We start from the raw sequence: 18,115 nt of genomic DNA, 5'->3' as shown, positions 1-18,115 counted from the left end.
GGGATTCGTGTGCAGAAAAATAAATGGGAAAGCCAAAGAGTCATAGTCCAGGCCAGGAGTCCCCTGGGCTTCAAACTCGGCTCACCCTCTCAGAATTCACCTTTGTCATCCACTGGCACTATTAAAAGGCCATAAACACACTCGACAGTTAATTTTGAAATCTCATTGAAAGTAGTTCCCACGTTAGGGATGCCCATCAATTGTCTAGTAACTAGATAGACATGGGGCAGGGGGAATAATACATATACCTAACTAGATATCTTTTTAAAGTTACTTCTCATTCATTTTTGACACTTCAAAATCCCCACATAGCTCTCTTTCAAAGCAATGTAGTCCCTCTGAAGCTGAGTTATTTGGCAGTGTAAGGATCTTAGCCGATTTTTAGAACTGGAACATAAGCCCTTGACATCATTAGTATGATACAGTGGTCTTGCTGAGTAATTTAAATTAAAATACTTCTCATAATTCTAGGTCAAATTAGTAGAACTGTCCTAATTAAACCACTGGCAGTTCTGGTTTCCAAATTCCTGAGAGTCAAGTATATTTGCCTCTAATGCTAGTTTTCTATGACAGAGCAAAAGCCTCACATGAGATCTCACTACTATTTCAAAGGGAATTTTAATTTCTTTATTTTTTAAGTGACTGTGAGAGCAAGAAAATCATCATCTCGAATATTTGCCTTTATGTCCTGAAATTGCAAGTAAACATTCTTGTTGCTCTCTCTTTCTATTCAAGTTCACAGTTTCAAAAGCAGTCTTTCTGTCTCTAGGTGATGTATAAACATTTCACTACAAAAACATTCTAGTTTAATCAAAATGAATCAAAAAGAGGATTTAGCCAAGAATTTTCAATCCTTCACCAAATGTGGTACTGTCAAGGTTGAGAGAAAACACTAATAATCTAATTTTCTGTTCTGAGTTCTCAGGCTTTTCTCCCTGAAGTCTGCATGTTTATGTCAGTTTGAGTATTCCTGTAGTCAGATGCCTGTGCAGGAGGGCGTGATGCATCCAAGCCAAGTAATAAAATGCCAGCCGTGACTTTGATTCAAATGGAGAACCTGGAAGAAATAAAGTTTGTTTATTTTTTTGCATGGAAGATGACAAAACATGTTTAACAAAATTTTTAAAAGATACACTGATGTGTATATCAGATGGAAAAATGAGAAAGGCTTGTTCATGTCAGAATAAAGGTGTATTTGATACTGGTAGTTACTTTTAATATTTTTAATTTCATGATGTTTCAGATAGCAAAGTCTGTCATTTAAAACCAAACTATATATGTAACTTCTGATGGTACTGCTTTGTTGAAAGGTAGTAACCAGGCAGGCAGTATCCAGACACCTAACAACAGTCCATTCTTACTAAGCAACAAGAAATGTAACAAATCTGGTTGGCAAAGCCTCTCAGAGTATCCTAACTGCACAAGGCTTCCAGCCTGACCATCTACTGGGGGTTATAAGATGTACTGGTGACAGTTTTACATAAGATTTCTGTATATAATTTCCTTATCCTGAACAAAGATAGTCAAGCCCATTCTCAGAAATAAACCACGTGTTGGAAATAATTATAAAAGATTAAAGCTGGGGAAAGCATGATTGAGAAGGAACTAGAAAATTCTGCAAGCATTTTTGAGGAACATGCATATCAATATCAAAAGCTGGCTGATCCAAAACAAAAAGCTGTCCCTCTCCAAATGGCTACTGTCTCCCTCACAAATATGTTTCTTTCGTAATTTGTGTTGAATGTCATGTGCTAAATTCCTTTTATAAATTTGTCAGTGTTTAATGCATGTACAGGCAAGTAGACATGATTTCTAGATTTTACTCCCACGCAACAATTTCAGAACCTGCTATACTTACTGTATCCAACCCAAAGTGAAAACATTGTTGAGAAATTTACCTATGATCTTTTTTTTCTGACAGAAGATATTCTTTACTTCTTTACAGCTTGAAGAAAATCCAATGAATAGATTAAATGTTCTCCCTCTACAATCAATTTAGAATGAAATCCAATACAGAGTCCTTACTTTTTAGTCCTTCCCTTCCTCCTCAGGTTTCTTTTTTTCTCTTTCTTCTTCTATAAATGGTTATTGAACATGTCCCAAGTATTCTTCTAGATGCTAGAGATTCAAAAGTAAACAAAACATAAGAAAATTCATATAGTGATGGAACTTAAATCCTTGTTGGATAAGCAAACAAGCAAAAACCAAATTAAATAAGTAAAATATAGGTAAAATAAGTAAAAATAGAGGAGAAAAAAGAATATAAATAGGAAGCATTAGATGAGAGTTGAAATTTTAAATCGAACGTTCGAGAAAGTTCTCATCGACCAGGTAATGTTTGTATAAGAACCTGCAGCATGGGATTAAGTGAGATATATTTGAGAAAAGACTATATAGGCACAGGCAAGAGCAAATGGAAAATCCCCAAAGCATGAGCATGCCAGCCTTTCTTAATGCATAGTAAGGAGGTCAGATGGCTAGAAGAGAATTTAAAAGATAAGAGGTATCAGAGATAAAGTCAGAGAAATACGAGAGGAATACCAGATCTTGTTGGCCTTCTAGGTCATAGTGGAGACTACAGCTTTCCTTCTGAGTGAGATGGGAACTGTTGGGAGATTGTGATCAGAGAAGTGACATGATCTGATTTACAGTTTAACAGGGTCACTCTGGCTTGTTGAGGATAAAATGAAGGGGGCAAGGGCAGAAGTAAGGAGACCAGTGGGAAGGCTATTGCAATAGTTCAGGCAGGAGACAAGATTTGGATGAGGGAGGTGGCAATTAAGGCAGTAATTGTTCCAATTCTGTGTATAATCCAAAGGTAGAAATAACAGAATTTGATGCTGAATTGGGTATGGGATGTAAAGAAGAAAAAAGGCTATAAGACAAGATCCGGTGTGTTCAGGCTGGTATGGCCATAGACATATACAAGAACTCTACAATTTGGGGATAAAGTAAATGAAAAAATTAAATTTTAATTTACTGCAATAGAGAAGACTTAAGCAGGAGTATTTAGGAGGCTGGAATATCAGAAAGACAATTTCAGGTTTACTAATTTTGTCATCCAGCATAAAATGGAAAAGTCAAGCAGTAGAGTTCCAGGCAGAGGACAGGCCTTGGGCCCATGTGATTTGATCAGCTGTAAGTTATTAGAGCATTTGTGGCATCATAACCTCCAATGGAATGTGGAAGTTATTTGGAAATTTCATTAACAGTAAATTACTGTTTGCATACAGAGTTAAAACCCTTTTACTTGTTCCAATATAGAAAGAAATATTATCTTCAAAATGCCAGGAAACAGAATGACTGAGATAAAATTTCCAAAATGCACTATTTAGGTATCATATTCTAAAACAGTGTTACTTCGAAGTCTCAGATAGAGGTAAAATTTAATTATATACTATTAGTTAATAATAGAGAGCAAATTTAGTCTATTTTTGTTCACCTTTCTTTAAAACAGGACTAAATCACATTTATCAAGATGGCAGTCATCATCCCTTTTGTTAATTTCTACCAAGCCAAAAATTTAGAGTCTAGCCTCATCATAACTCACAAGAACACTAAGTTAACAGGAAATAAAAGAATAACAATACTAATCCAGAATTATATTTCCACTTGTTATACAAAATAGCCAGCAATTTAAAAAATTATATTGTTTCAGGTCATAGTTTTTAAATATTGTGATAATGATATTCTCTTTGGTCCAAATTGTGCAAATGTTCATACAAGAGTTAAAAAACAAACAAACAAACAAAAAACACCCTGCACTGTGACTTCTGGATCAAAATAGCAGACTGGGCACATGTCTTTTCCTCTTATTCTTCCCTAAACTAATTGAAAGAAAGTAAGGAAATACAGATGGAAATAAATCTATGGCATAGATGCAAACAGACGATATCTCATTAGTGATGAGTAGTTTTGCCCAAGTCTGAATATGAAAAGTAAATGGGTTTGTATTGATGCAACTATTAAAAAGGAAGAAGTTGCAGCTGAGAATACAGCCAAAGAAGAATTCTATAGGGAAAATCTTCTTGCTGCAGAACCCCAGACACACTTGAGGTTTGGTATGGTTGGATATGAAAATAGGAGTAATGTGTAGAATAGTACTCAGAGTACCATACAAGAAGAATAAACTAAAATCTAGGCTAAACACATTCTTATGAATTTTTATGAGGAAAAACATCCAAAGAGCTTTCAAATTTCACTTCCAAAGGGAAATATAGATGTGTATACATGTATTTTCACGTGCCCCTTTTCACCATCAATGGAGGCTATAAAATTAAAAAAAATTCAAAATTCTGAAAGAAACTAATTTTGAGTCTTAAAATCGATACCTAGCTAAACTATCACTCACATGAATAATAATTTAAAGACTGGTAAGGTCTTCAAAAGGTCTTGGCTCCCACATGTTTTTTTCACAAAGCAGAAGAGAAATGCAAAGATAAGAAAGAAAATATAGACCTAAGCTAGTGGTACAATTCAAAAAGAACTCAGGAAATTACCTGAGCAGTGAGCAGTACAATTAGAAAGCAATTGTTCCAAATTGTACAGAAATCCAAAGGGCTTCCTGAAGGAAGTTTTCAAAAAAAGAACAGTCAAGGTCATTCAACAAATAATTTAATTTAAAAATTAAAAACTCTTATGGAAAAAAATTATGAAGATATATGTAACCATTATGATGAACCAGCATGACATTCGCTTTGTGATCAACAAGCAAGTTTACTGGTTTCTACCACCATTTTAAACTTTATTTCTTTAATAGGAGCAATCTACCCAGGTTTCTAGATGAGAACTCCAAAGGGGCCCATAACTTTTTGCTCCTCTATGTAAGATATCCTTAATGCATGCAAAGCCACATCATTTTGGTTTATTAATTAAGGTACCATTATAATAATTATCTGAATTTATCTTTGCATTAGTCTTCCCTTAGCCAGTTGGGATTTAATTTAAGGTGGAAGCGGGAGAAGAGTTGACTTCCCAAACTTCCTTGCTATGTTGACACCACCAGAATCTAAGCAGGAGAGGAGAGCTAAAGGAACAGAGCAATCCTGACTGACACTGTACTGATGTAAGCTAGCTTCTTACTCTTCACTAACAGAAGGTTTAAGCTGATTTTTTTTGCTCTTTAAGCCATTTTTGAGGACTCCCAAGAGATTCCTCCTGAATTCTTCTCTCCTGGGGCTCCATTGTTCTAGATGAACATCTCTCTATTCTTGGAGGTCACTTGCCCCTGAGCTTCTTGCAGAACTTCTGCTGTTGCTTTCTGCTGAGTTCTTCTCATCTCACCAGACAGCGCTATTGAGCAGGACTAGAGAAAACCCTACGTCAGTTCTTTTCCCTCATTTTTCCATTTGGTCTGCATTGGGTTTACAGAAAACACTGCATCCCTTGTGCCAACAAAGTTTTCAAGTGTATGAAAGATGCATTAGAAATGCATTTCAAATAATAAAGAGCTCTCTTCTTACCTTCTACTAAAAATAGAAACTTTGCCTTGCTTATATTACCACTCCCCCTCAACCCTGTCCCAGTGCTTAGCACATACCTAGACCAGAGGAGACACACAATAAACTTCATTCACTCAAAAAACTGACTGTAGAAAAAATAGTCAATCTTATAAAATTAAATGTCATTGCATTTTCTGCAAAAATGATTTTGCCATTGGTCTATCATTAGTGTAATTTGAGTTGTTGTCTAATGGCCAAATTTGTTGTACTACTCAACACTCAAATTGTTAGTTTCATGACTGGCTATCTGTTTGTGACATAGTTCAGACATCTAAAGTGTTATTTGAGACCATGTGTCAAAGTAGAGTGCATCCTGTCTACTTGGAGCTAAAATCCATAAACTTGAATTAATTTGAATCAAACTTTTCCACTAATTGATCAAAGAAAATGGATAAAGAATTTATATATTAATCTATTTTTATTAATCTATTTCATTAAATATATTAATTGATATTTGTCTCCCATATTTAACTTTATATCTCATAGTTAATACTGACCTACAACATAAAGGACTGGAGAATTATAGTTCTAAAAGATATTTAAGATTATTAACACCAAAAGAGATGCTGGTATATGAAAGGTCAAATAGTATTGATGATTAGCAGAACTGGAAAAACTTAGCTATCTCAACTTCAGCCCAGTTTTCTTATTACAGTGTCCTGATTAATATATAAAACACATACATACTAATGTTTACTTGGAAAATTGCTCAGAAGATAAAATAGAATTTTGCAAAATTAATTGGATGGAAGCCAGAAGACTTTAGCAATAAAGATGCCCACTTCTAGAAACTGAAAAGAACCAATAACCTAAGGGTTGAAAGCAAACAAATGATGAATCGTGGTAGAGAAAGAAATAAAGAAAATGATTGTGGATCATGAAAAAGAAATAGCTTTAAATGAAAATTAGTAGAGAAAAGCACAAAGGATTGTAGAGTAGATAAATATTACAAACTCCATCTCCAGAAATCTAAATAAAGAAAAAAATCTGCAGAAAGAAGGTATTAGCCTGTTCTAGCTCCATTTTATGTATAATTAAAATATGTGAATACTATACAAATTGAGTTTTTCTAAACATTTGTAATTTTTCTAATATTTTATTTTTCTTATTCCCTATTGCCCTATAGTAAAACTCTAAGAATACACATTATGCGTATGTTTCAATACCAGAAAAAGTAGCCTATGGTGGGATTTTATTCCACAATTAACTTTGAGAATAAGAAAATTTATAGACTTTTTAACAAGTGGGGGTGGGCTGTGAAAATTATAAGAAATAGGATTGAACTACAGAAAACTTAGGCTGGAAGCCAGAGATCTGCATTCTAGTCCCAGTCTGCTGATAAATTACCTGTAGGACTTTAATTATAATGTCTCCGTTCCTCAGTTTACTCATTAATAGACTAGGGGACTGGCATAGATGGAACTTAAGGCCTCCTGTGGTTTTATCTTTCAATGATTTTACTCATGATTGGAGCAATATATGCCATATTAGCAAATGTTAAAACTTAGTAACAAAATACTCATTTCAACCTTTCTCAACACGACAGGTTTAAGTATATATTTGAAGTATTTAACATTTTTCTCCAATATATTTTCTACATTTGCTATGTTAGACATGTCCATATTGAAAATAGTTTCTTGTGACTTGGTAAGTCCAAGAGAATTTCACCCTTTTCATTTCCAATTCTCCTTTCTCCTCGCTATTCTCTGTTCATCTTCTAAACCCTGACAAAGAGTTTAACTTCTGCCTCATGTAGCTGATCTGCTTCCTCCTCTAAGATTTCCTTTATATGTATATATGTGTGTGTATCTATATATATATATACGTATTTTAATTTTAAAAATTCTGTCATTATTTTTACTGTCTAGATAAGTTTAAAAAATGCTGAAAAAATCCATGAAGTATAAGTATCAAGAATTCATTGTCCATTTCCCAACTTGTCAATGGCACTGGGTAGGACCTATTTCATTGGCTGGTTTTGAAGCCTCAATGTGTATGCATGGAAAAGAACATAGCACAGTGAATAACACTCAACAATAAACATGGTTTTTCCTATTCTTTAAACTATCAGTCAGAAATCCAGTTCTAAAATATGGGATTAGTACCATATCACTAAATTCCCAGAAGTTCAGGAAAAGATACCTCATCCTATCAATGTTCAGAAAGATGACCCCCCCAGACCTATTAAGGTACAATTCTCATAATTTTTCATATTATTGTCTTGTCTGTGATAAGTTTTTATTTGACCTTATTCTTTCATATAAAGGATTGGAAGTTGGAACATCTTGCCTGTTTCTGGGCTAATTACTAAAGCTGTCTTCATTCTCAACCTGGTCTTTAATAACCAAGCAAGACAAATCTTGAGCTTATTTGGCTTAAGCTAATTACTAAGCACTCCTTCCTTTGGTTCTGGCTCAAAGGAGGGCAAGACTCAGGACACAGAGCATTAGCTTTTCCTTGGCAGCTACTGCCAGCCACTCCAGCTACTGACTGACAAGCCTGAGTCTGGTGGGGGAAAGGATTTTACCTGACTAGTTGAGCTGAGCCTTGGCACTTCTTAAAAGCAAGCTCCTGCTGTGATTTCTTACAGCAAGCCCAGGATTTAGCCAAAATGCCAGAGATTGTCACTCACAGTGGCTGTAAAAAGGTTCAGTACAAAGGTTCAGTATGCTGGAAATTTTCCAAGTCTTTGCCTGTGCAAGTGACAGTGTTCTGACTTGCCTACAATTATTAAGGTTGATAACATTCCAGCTATGGTTAATTAAAAAAAAAAATTGACCAGAAAATGAAAAACTGATTAGCATGACACCAGTGGACCGACCTGCTCATGGGAAAGCAAATGTGGTTGAATCTTTTTGGATGAAGTAATGGAAACATTTCCAGCCTCCAAAATTATACTAGAAACAACACATGCAAATGAAAGTAGAAGAATCCACAATGATAATTTGCATTTTACACACTTTCACACAAATGTCCCAGAGGCCTCCAAAAACATAAGTTAAATTTCACGGATCTCCTCCAAAGACATACTTATGATTGTTTATGAAAACAGAGTAGGAAATTGAGACATAAATCGGGAGTGAGCAAAAAATTAGTTGGGTCAACCAAGCACATCAAAGATAAAACTCAGTTTCAAGCTCTAAGTACTAAACCGCATAAATATCTCATCCAATGGTAAAGATAAGAAAGAAAAAAAACATATATAAGATTCATTTGCATGTTCTTTTTATGAGGTGCAAGCCTACATTTCAAAGTTTGTCATGCTAAAAATTTATAATTTATAAAACAAAATCAAGCAGAAAAAAAATTTCTTCTAACAGTGTGATCATTTCTTTTGTCTATTTCTCCTTCATTTTCTTTCAACAAATATCAAATTGAGCCATTATCATACATAAGGCACTAAACTATGATGATACGAAGTACAATATGAAATGCAATACATACTCTTGAAGACTTTGCCATCCTTTGTATAGATGGCACCCAAGCTGGGAAAGTAAAAAATACTTCCATATCAGACTGTGATTAAATGTGAAATATATGAAAGGATTGGTATTAACATTGTTCAAAAAAGGGAGATAGTCCTGTGGCTATAGACATTTCAGGGAGGGCTTTTTGAAGGAAGGGGTAATTGAACAGGCCCAAGTAAAACAGGAGATGAGGAAAAGAGGTAAAGAATCGACAGAGTCCTTTACCTCTGTTAAGGAGTAAAATCCGGGGGCTGGTAGAAACGAACAGTACATGCTCATAAGACAATAAAAAGACCAGCATGGAAGGTCTGTAAAATAAGCTTCCAAATCTAATTATGCCAGGAACTTGAATTTTACATTATAAAGTCTATTTTCCCAATTGCCTATTTCTCAAAGAGACGTAAAACAAATTCTTGCTTTCATCATTTTTTTTTCAAACCAAATAGCCTAAAGGGTCAAACTCTTCCTTGAATGTTTTTATGCAGAACACAATATTTCAAATTAATTGTTTCACCACCTGTTTGTGGGATTTTGCAATAAAGTAATTTCATTTCTCACATCATACCTTATTCAAAAAAGCCAGGAAAGCCCATTAAATCCTAGGTATCCTAAGAAATTAAACCCCAAAATATGCATGGAAATGTCCACAATGCATATTTTCCGCAGGTTCTAGCCCCACATAGGCACAAACCCAGAAGTAGCCCTTGAAACTGGTTAAAAACTAAGATTCCAGAGTCACTCACACCTAAGGTGAGTCCACAATGTCAGTCATTACCTCTATGACCTCGCGTAAATCATTGAATCTTTTTAAGCCTCAGTATCATCATCTGTAAAATGGGGATATGATAATCTCTCATTCTTAAAGTTGTTCATTATTCTTTTTCAACAAATATTTATCCAGCACCTACACTGTGTTAGGGACTCTCCCAGGCTCTGGGGATACCCTAGTGAATAAGGCAGACAAGGATGTTTGGAAGGTTTAAATAGAACAACACCTTTCATACATTAGGCACAATACCTAGACAATAATGAATAATCAATGTGTTAGCTATTGAAGCTATTATGAACACTTTGCCACATAGCTTGTGAATTTGGGCTAGTCTTTTTACTACCCTGAGGCTCAGATTTCTTATCTTTAAATGAAGAAAATTAGAACAAAGGACTTCTAAAACCCTTCCTAACTTCGACATGCTATTTGTCTATAGCTGGTAAGCTCTCTTGAGTCTTCTGGGAGACATGAGAAAAGAAAAAAGGGGGTGGGGGGGAATGAGTCATAGAAGCAGAAAGTCATGTCAATGCTATAGGGTTTTTCGTACTATTATTTCCTTTTATATTAAAAAAAAAAAACTTAACCCTCAGAGTACCCCAATGAGCTAGGCATTATTCTTTTTGTATTTCAGGTGAGGAAGTAACTCAGAGAGGTTCCGTAACTTTCCCAAGATCACACAGCAAGTAAGCAGCAGATGGAGCCTGAAAACTGTGACTCCTTTTTGTTTGTGACAGATGCCAGAAGATTCTACTGGAAACTCTTTAGGTATAAAAGTGATTCAAGAGAATATAAATGAGTCATCCCTGGACTTCTTAGCAAAGAGACCTTCATTTTCTGCATTTACATTTCAAAAACTACATGATAAAGAAATCATTTGCTATTGCTAGATAAGTGCTTCTTCAAGCAAGAAATTCAGAGCCCATTAAAAAAAAGAAAGAAAGAAAATGTGCTAACGCTCATTTCCTCTCTATATTAGACAGCCTCAAAACACACTTAAAGTTCTGGCATTAAAAGCAGACTGCCCAGTATTACTGCAATCTCCAAGAGTTTGCATTTTAAATGGAACAGTTGCCTCTTTGACATAAATCAAGATATTCCGTAAGTTTATAAAAAAGGGAAGGCCTTGCTTTATTTGTGTCCCTATTGTTAATAATTTTCTGACATATTCTGGAAGGTGCATATTTCTTTCTTCTATTTTCCCCATTAGAATTTACTTCTCTTGGAGTAGAGATTTCTGTCTTCTTTTTTCAGTACACCTCAGTGCCCAGAAGAGGTCTTGGCATATAGTAGGTATTCAGTATAAATTTGTTAATTAATAAATGAGTGAATAAATTAACATGACTGAAAGTGGGTTGAAGAAAAATGCGATACAATTTCATTTTGGTGTGTCTTGAAACTGTCACACAACTCAGAAGCCAAATTCCTCTGAACCAGTCATCTCACCTGTTAATCTGAAAGGCTTCCACTTTCATAATATCTATCTAATACTATTTCAAGTACTTCATTCTTTAGGAAATCAGAGAAGCTAGGAGTCTGAAAGGATTGCTATTACCTAGACTACATCAAGAATTCCAATTCTAATGTTTCCTACTTCACAGCTTTCCCTTTATAGGTTTGTATATAACATATGCTTTATTTGTTTACAAAAACTAGTGGTAACAGCTTAGCATGAAAATAGCTTAATCAATTCCTGGCAAGATTTCTTATTTTTCATTTCATCTTGTTGCTTTTTCCTGGGACGCCTTCAGAGTTGTCTTAGAGCTGCTGGAATTCCCTTAAACTATTCCCTAAAGATAGCTACGAAGATGATTTATGTGGCAACCTGCATGTTCGTCTTCCTGTCTTCCAAGGGACTAAACTTTAACTGCCAGAATAACTTAGTCCCTTGGCATTTGGGGAGTTACTTGAATGGAGCTATATTTTCCCTCTCCCTTAATTTCTGCCTCAACCTCTTTAATAAGAACTTCCAGTTTGTTAGAATTGTTGGAAATGAACCCTCAGCTCTCTTTGTACCTCCTTCTCTCCCTCCTATCCTAGAGTAGTGGCTATATAAATGAAGGTAAGGCTTGCTTCTGTGACAAATAAACCTTCAACTTTCAGTGGCTTAGCACAATAGAAATTTCAATTTCATTCACATAACGTTTCAATGCTGTTGGTCCTGGCTGGAGGTAATGGTATTTTATGCATTAATTTAAGGACCTAGACTCCTTCCATGTGTGATGGCATTATTTCTTAGGGTCTTGAAACCCTTAGTATCCAATTAGCCAATGAGAAAAGGAAAGAGAGGATGAAGAATGCACAGCTTAGTCCAGAAGTGACATATATCCTTTTCACTGATATTCTGCTAGCAAAAAGACAGTCACATGATCACACCTGGAAGCAAGGAGTAGGTTGGAACACGTAGCCTTTGGCTGGGAACTTTTCCAGTGAAAACTCCACCATAAGGAAGGGGTACAAATTTTGTTGCTGTTGTTGATTGGTGACAGGCCTTCTTCCACAGGGAGACTGAGGAGGGTGTTTTTCGGGGTTACAGGTGTCTGTTTGCAAATGCCTGTCTCTCTTTCTCTTTGACTCTCTGTCTTGGGAAGTAAGGATTCTCTTCCATCTTGTGGTCAGCCCTCCAGGACGGACCCTTCCCCTGCACAGGAGGCCTACGGTTGTCCAGTTGCCCTGTCTGTGACTGGGTGAACAAGTGCAATTCGCAGGGAACATAGAATAAGGAGCCCATTTTGGCCTCAAATTCAAGCTCATTCTACCATCCGGCTTTACCAACAATATACTTGATATTTTTCTAAGTTTCTATTTGACGGGTAGATAGATAAAACCAATAGACGTACATACTGGCTCAAAACTAGCAGCAGAAAAGGGGCAAGAGGACAACAAAGCCCCATAGTTACGTTAGGAGATACTCAAATTTATCTTAATTTAATGGTTCTTTGAGCTGGCTGAAATGTCTTAACGGAATTAACAACAACAACAAAAAAAAACATTACATCCATAAACTTCCAAATAATCCACATTCTTGAAATTTAAATAGGCTTCCAAAGGTAAACCTAGAGGCTCAAATAGAAAATAAAGGTTTAATGGGCAAATATTTTGATGCCTTTGAACTTGATGCCAGCCGTATTCAATCTCCTTGGTGGGTTTTCTAACAGGCGTCACCCCTGCTCTCCAAACTTCAAGGACCTACCTCTAGAGAGTGCAGCAGCCCCTACCTATGTGTGGATCACACACTCAGCTTCTTTTTCCGTCATGCTTCAGTATCAAAGTCAGTACTGGGTGGTCTTTCAAAGCGTTCCGGGTGGGAGTTCAAGGAGAAAAAGGCAAAGCTCTGTAAGGAAGCACTTGGGTGGCCTGGCATCAAAGACAGAGGCAGACTGCAGAGAGATGCAAGCAACCAGTATTTCCTGGTGAGCCATTCAAACAAGGCACAGGCTTAGCACAATACGCCTTAGCCACAGCGGCCCGGCTCTGGGGCGGGCTGGCACACGCACCTCTTTTAATTGGCTGAGGAGCAGTGGGCTTGCTCCAACCCAAATATGAATGAGATATTATGTGTGCGTTAGGAAAAACATTTTAAGGCATGTGTGGCCTCCTCTCTCTCCTGGCTCTTGTAAAGTCAATGTTTCATTCATAGAAAAAGAATCACAAGTAAAATCTCAGTATTGGTTCGTAACTTTGTCGATATGGAGTCATTTTTAACATGATCATTTAGCAGCTATTTTCTTCTCCTTTTTTTCTGTAATAACAATGCTTAAAATTAATTAAATAAAGGTCTGAATACAATGCCACTCTATTTTCCTTCTGACAGGAGAATCTTCAAACATAATAGAAAGTGATGTCTATACCCTTAAGATTGGATAGAATGAACTCACTAATGCAATATTGTGGGTTTATCAAAAAATTATTTAGAAACATGCTGGTATTTGGTGATTATTTGAACAGTAGGACACTAGTGGGAAAAAAAGATAAAAAGGAGGAAGTTAGTGTATTACCTATATCCCAATCTAAGTCTCATTTTATTATAATTTGTAGATTTCTAATGACAAATTAGAAATCTCAACAACTGCCTTGTTAATTGATTTCTATCAATCTTTATATCCAACAAATTTAGTAGATAACTCCATAAAAACTGAGTACCTTATGGAGTTCCCCAAATTGCCAACTTTTAAAGAGTGGTAAAATTTTATACCATTATTTTAGCGGTCTCTTTTCTGGTTTGTAAATCCCTGTGTAATACAATCATGTGAGAAGTCAAATAATGTTTTTTTCTTGATTTTCTAGAAATGACGATTAAAGTCTGTTGCTGAGGGAAAAAAAAAGAGGAAATGTACTCTGGACCACATATTCTAAGTTTAAAGACCCTTCCCCTATTGAGTTCAGCCCCTTCTGGTCAAAACTTACAGAAGAGCACTGTTACAGCCACCACAGCCCATTCCTCTGGTCCCTCAGAGAGCAAGAGCAGGTTAAATTTTGAAGAGTAGTGGCTCTTTCTCATTAGACTGACAATAGGGAGGAGAGGTGACTTTAGATATGGGGTCCCACACCCTTTCCTACAAAATTGAAGACTAGACCATCTATCTTCCCATCAAAACCTTAGAAAATAGTCACTGCCTTTGGTTTAAAAATTACACAGCGTGTAAACTAGCAGATTCCCTGAAATTGCTGGTGTTTGGGGACAGGCAGGAGGGAGATGCTGTAGCTGAGAGAATTGCTCAGGAGCTGAGGAAAGAGGAGAGGTCAGCCTGCATCCCAACCACATGGTTGGTTAAGAATAACTGAAAAGGGAATCATATGGAATATCCCGTGACAAATCATAATGGAAAAGAATATGAATATGTGTATGTGTAACTGAGTCACTTTGCTATACCGAAGAAACTAACACAACATTGTAAATCAACTATGCTCCAATAAAACTTTTAAAAAAGAATAATTGACTGTCCCACGAATCAAGTGAAAAGTGTCTGAAGGTAAATCACCTTGCCAGTAACAAGCCCCAGAGGACTGACCACTGGACAGGAAGACCTCATCAGCAAGAGCCTGGGGAGATAGCCAACTCATGGAGAGGAAAGAAAAGGCAGAATCAGACCCCTGTGACCTACTCCAGAGGTCACCCAAGGAGACGTCTTCATAGGGTCCTTGGAAGAAAAAACTGCAAGGTGCCCCAGTGAGAGCTGGCATTTGGATGGCACAGAAACAAAGAGCTATCAGTCACTCTTAGATTGAGAATATATAATAACCAAAGTGGAAGAAGGCAGCCAGATCCTCAGGAGTAGTTACAGAGGAAGCAACATCTGTTCTCCTCTCACTGCTCCCCATGCGGCCTTCAGAGGAGGAAGCAAAGAAGGTTGGGGTTGTGAGGGAGCAGATCATGCCTTCTATCTCACCGGAAGTCACTGGAGCCTTCAACTTAACCCCTTTGGGGTGGGTGAAGGCATGGAGAACTGGGAATGAAGTTAACATGGATTTGTTAAATGGAATACTGCTCTCACTGAAAAGGCTAGTCTCCAGTATTTAAAGAGCTCTTAAGAAAAAATAAAGATTAAAATTGAAAAAATGGCCCCTTAAATATGAAAAGATAGAGTATCTGACTATGTATATCCAAAAAAATTGGCCAACTGAGAGAATTTAAATAGGAGCTGGACACTAGACAACATTATAGAATTATTTTTAACTTTGCATATTTCCATAAAAATTTTCCTAATTTCCATAACATTTCCAAAAGTGTAATTATTATTCATTTTCTTGGAGTGTTGATGGTATGAAGTATTCTTATTCTTAGAGATGCAGTTTACGTGTTTTAGGAAAACAATGCCATAATGTCTACAACTTACTTTTAAATAGTCAGCACATATATATGGAATTATGGATATTTATATACAATTTATATGCATATATAATTAACGAAGATAAATGAAAAGTGCGTGGTAATCACTGTATTCATTATAATTTCTATGGGTTTGAAGAGTTCCAAGTCAGAGAGCTGGGAAAAAATGTATAGGCTAAGTTTTATAACTTGCTATGAGACTATTTAACAATAGAAAGCTACTGAAGAATTTTGGAATCAGTCAGAAACCATAAATTGTGCCAGATACTCAGACAAAAAAAAAAAAGGAAAAAAGATTCTATCAGTTGGGTACAGTTGGTGGCAATTACTGGAAAAATAGAACTAACCCATGTTTGTACCCAAAGAACGGGTCTGTTAACCATATTCATTACATGTGGACTACCAACCCTTTAAGGGGCCTCTGTGGCACCAATTTAAAAATCTTATCTTATAATTTCTCTGTCAGGATCACACTAGGACTAAATGATTCTAGAGAAAGGGCAGATTCTTCAGAGTTCATAACAGCCAAGTCTAACTTAAATTGTCAGTAGAAGAAACAGCAATGCAGTGTCATTAAACAGTATAAAGCTATCGTAATTCATTCTCTGATGAAGCCAACATAGTGGAAATGGGCTACCTAGGGAAATGAAAACTAAGAAAACAGAACGGGATGTGCCTGGATGGAGACTGCAGTGCTCTGTCCATTTTTTTACTTACCCTGCTCTGAGCTCTAACACAGGAGCCGGGCCTATGGCTGCCTTTCCCAGGCTCCTAGGTTTCAACTAAGGGAAAACTTTGGAAGGAGAGTAGAGGGGGAGAGGGAGGGAGCAAGGAACCAGGGTGTTTAAACCCTTCTTTTCTGGTTGGGTCGGTTCTTCCACAGCAGCTGAGTGTCCTCAGTGGATCCAGCCTCTGCCAGTAAGGCCTCTGGGGTTGCAGCTCCTAGCACGGGTACAAAGCCCCCAGGCTCTGCTCAAACCTCTTCCCTTTCCCCTCTAACTCAGGGGCTGCTGGGGCTCGCTGCTGCTCCCAATTTCAGGGCTGTCTCCCCATTCGCCGCTAGCATCTCAACTCCTCTATTTCCTGTTAAAATTATCCATTTATAACTTCCCTATACTTTAAATATACAGAATTATTTTTTCCTACTTGGACTCTGACTGATTCGGGATGTGAGAAGGAAATAAGAAGTAAAAGAAAAAATGAATTTATAGTTGCTTTACAATGTCGTTAGTTTCTGCTGTACAGCAAAGTGAATCAGCTATATGTATACATATATCCCCTCTTTTTTGGATTTCCTTCCCATTTAGGTCACCACAGAGCACTGAGTAGCGTTCCCAGTGCTATAATATACAGAATTATTTTTTCTTTCTTGGACCCTGACTGATTCAGGATGTGAGAAGGAAATAAGAGGTAAAAACTAAAGAATGAATTTTGGCACAGTTGTACATGAAGACACACACAATAAGTAGAGAATGACAAATATTCTGAGCGTTAATCAATACATACCGATCTCTTCTACAGAACCTATAACCTATTATTTTTAACTTTCAAGTCTAACTTTGTTGCCAAATCTCAGCAGTTGTAACAATTCTATAATGGTTAAGAACATAAATTCTAGAGCTGGAAAACCTGAATTTAGTCTCAGCTTTACCACTAGTAGCTCTGTAACCCTAGGTAAGTTATTTAAGGTCTCTGTGCCTCAGTTTTCTCATCTGCAAAATAGGGTTAATAATAGTATCTACTTCTTACTGAGTTAAAACATGTAAAAAGTAAGTACTCAATACCTATTCTCTTATTTATTTATTTATTTATATGTTTATTTTCATACTGCAAAATTTTGAACTGATTACTATTTGCTATGTTACCTTCTCCACACAATTATATTTATGTCAGGTCACAGCTTTCAAAGTACTTTCATATGTATGGCTTCTTTCAACCTAATAATCTAGTTTGGGTAGATAGAATAGGCTTTATCATCCCAGTTTTACAGATGATAAAACTAAATCTACAGGAAATCACCAGCAAGAAAGATAGAAGCAAGATCAAAACTTAAGCCTTCTGATTGCTAATTCTGAATTTTTGAGGGATGTCATTAATAAATCATTCTTCAGATTCTACCCTGCTTACGTTTAACACATTTTCTAACCTTGTGTGGCAAAAGTAGCATGTAAAGTGTGAAAGACATTTGAAAGCCAATTATTAGAAACATTCCTGTTGGTGTTATTATTATGACTGATACAATTTTTTATAGAAAAGAAAACCTGCATATATATTTACACTATCAGGGAAAAAAGAAAACAAATTGGAGAGAGTAATCACTTATAAAATTAACAAAGCAGGTAACAAAGAATTGAGATAGCTATGCTCCAGTTTGAAATCATATCTTTAATCCTGAATTATAAGTATCTATAGGGAAGACTGACAGTTCAGAAGACACCATACTAGAAGAACCTAGAAGGAAAAGAGAAATATAGGTGGAAGATAATTCATTAGCTCTATTACCTCAGGTTAATTCAGTGTAATGAGTTATTTTAATTTATCATTGTTTCCA

General features: G+C 36.2%; 1 long non-coding RNA gene across 1 annotated transcript; it reads right to left on the bottom strand.

Annotated features, from left to right (window-relative positions):
- Positions 1 to 360: 360 nt before the first annotated feature.
- On the bottom strand, positions 361 to 8,107 carry LOC130856130 (uncharacterized). Its single transcript, XR_009054442.1, has 3 exons — positions 8,029 to 8,107; positions 2,026 to 2,118; positions 361 to 1,057 (listed from the first exon to the last, which is right to left on the bottom strand). It is a non-coding gene; the product is annotated as an uncharacterized LOC130856130 (long non-coding RNA).
- Between the last annotated feature and the right edge of the window lie 10,008 nt (positions 8,108 to 18,115).

Source organism: Hippopotamus amphibius, chromosome 6 (assembly GCF_030028045.1).
Source record: "Hippopotamus amphibius kiboko isolate mHipAmp2 chromosome 6, mHipAmp2.hap2, whole genome shotgun sequence".
Taxonomy (NCBI): domain Eukaryota; kingdom Metazoa; phylum Chordata; class Mammalia; order Artiodactyla; family Hippopotamidae; genus Hippopotamus; species Hippopotamus amphibius.
This window is presented reverse-complemented; position numbering and strand designations above follow the sequence as displayed.